The sequence below is a fragment of the Macaca mulatta genome, chromosome X (genome assembly GCF_049350105.2).
Source record: "Macaca mulatta isolate MMU2019108-1 chromosome X, T2T-MMU8v2.0, whole genome shotgun sequence".
NCBI classification, from domain to species: domain Eukaryota; kingdom Metazoa; phylum Chordata; class Mammalia; order Primates; family Cercopithecidae; genus Macaca; species Macaca mulatta.
The window spans coordinates 98,145,823-98,147,743 of NC_133426.1; the positions used below are offsets into that span (position 1 = coordinate 98,145,823).

At 32.8% G+C, this 1,921-nt stretch overlaps 1 non-coding gene across 1 annotated transcript; it reads left to right on the forward strand.

Moving 5' to 3' along the window:
• The first annotated feature begins 218 nt into the window (after positions 1–218).
• LOC114675282 (U2 spliceosomal RNA) lies at positions 219–409 on the forward strand. The gene has a single exon (XR_003726358.1). It is a non-coding gene; the product is annotated as a U2 spliceosomal RNA (small nuclear RNA).
• Positions 410–1,921: the final 1,512 nt, after the last annotated feature.

The window sequence follows — 1,921 nt, forward strand, 5'->3', positions numbered from 1 at the left end:
TCTTGGATTTATTTTCTTCATAACTATCATGCAATAATGATGCAAATGCAGTACAGACAAAAACACAGATGAACACAGATGCATTTGCTTGATAAGTACAAACAAGAAAACAGCATGGAAAAATTTTGCCCAACCAAACTTTCATTCTATTAACTAAGCTTTATGTTTTTTTCTTATCTTGATATTTTAAAAACTTGAAAAAAAAATAAAGAATCAGTATCACTTCTCAGCCTTTTGGCTAAGATCAAATGTGGTTTCTGTTATTATCAGTTTAATATCTGATACGTCCTCTATCTGAGAACAATATATTAAATGGATTTTTGGAGTGGGGAGATGGAATAGGAGGTTGCTATGTCCACTCCACCCATCGATCTCGTATTGCAGTACCTCCAGGAACGGTGTTCCCCTCGGGTGTTTCAGGCTGGGCGTGGTGGCTCATGCCTGTAATCCCAGCACTTTGGGAGGCTGAGGCAGGTGGATCACCTAAGGTCAGGAGTTCGAGACCAGCCAGATCAACATGGTGAAACCCCATCTCTACTAAAAATACAAAAATTAGCCAGGCATGGTAGTGGGCGCCTGTAATCCCAGCTACTCAGGAGGCTGAGGCAGGAAAATCACTTGAACCCAGGAGGCAGTGGTTGCAGTGAGCTGAGATTGTGCCACTGCACTCCAGTCTGGGCAACAGAGTAAGACTCCATCTCAAAACAAACAAACAAACAAACAAAAAATCAGTAGAATCACTTTTCTAAAATATAAGTACACAGACACTTTTACAAATATATGATACACAATGGCCTTCAAATTAGATCTAGACAAATAGAAATTTATTTTCAATAGTGCTTAGAAATTATGTTTCTCTTGCTGATATTCAGTGTCACTTTGTTACTTGAAAATTCTACTTGTCACAGAAAACAATCTATTTTTGTAAGACTTAGGTTGTCTTCCTGCTGTTGGGATATATTACCACCAGATAGCAGTGAGGTTTTAAGAACTCATTTCTTGTTGGAACATATTTTATTCAGACATGGATTATTTCTTCTTTTAATATATATAATATACATAATTTCTGAAATTATGTAATAAATCATAAAATGTTTCTATTCAAAACATACTTTTAAAAAAAGATTAAGTCACATTTATTCTGCTTGCCTTATCATATATCATCAATTAATACTTAATGAAATCCTACCCTTCTCCAGAGATTTTGAATAGCTTATTTTTTACCTACTCCATATTTTCTATTTTCCTGAATTATCTCTTAAAAAAACTCATACATGCATATTTGAAATTAAAATGTTAGGATATTCCACAAAGTTGAATAAAGCTTTTAACTAAATCCATTACCTCCTAAACACAAATCTGTTTCTTCACTGACATTAAAAAAGTGTATCTATAGCTAAAATTTCTATTATCCTTCAATTAATAATAAATCACAAATATACATAGTTCTGTTAAGTAAAAGACCACATGGCTATTGAGGAATTGTGCTAGGTTCACAAGAGTGAGTGTGAGATGATTACTAAGAGACTGTTTGCTATGAAGAGTAAAACACATTTTTTTTTTTTGTATAATGTGATACATGATATAAATGAGCTTGATAAGATTGTTTAAAGACAAAAAAAAAAAAAGGTAGATTTCTGGCCTTTCACTTGATTTACTATGAATTTCTGCAAAACTACTCAGTTTCCTGGTTGTGAAATAAAAATACTGACTCTTTAACAACTTGTCTGACTGTGCAAATGAGTGATAAAAATGTGTTATTCAGAATAGAACTGAAAGGTGTGAGGCTCTAGATGTTAAACATTTATATTCATAAATTACCATAAACACTGAACACTGATATGTGTTCGTAAGTAAATAAATACATTTTTAAAATTAGTTGTTACATATAACTTATAAAACCAGATGAGATGCCACATAA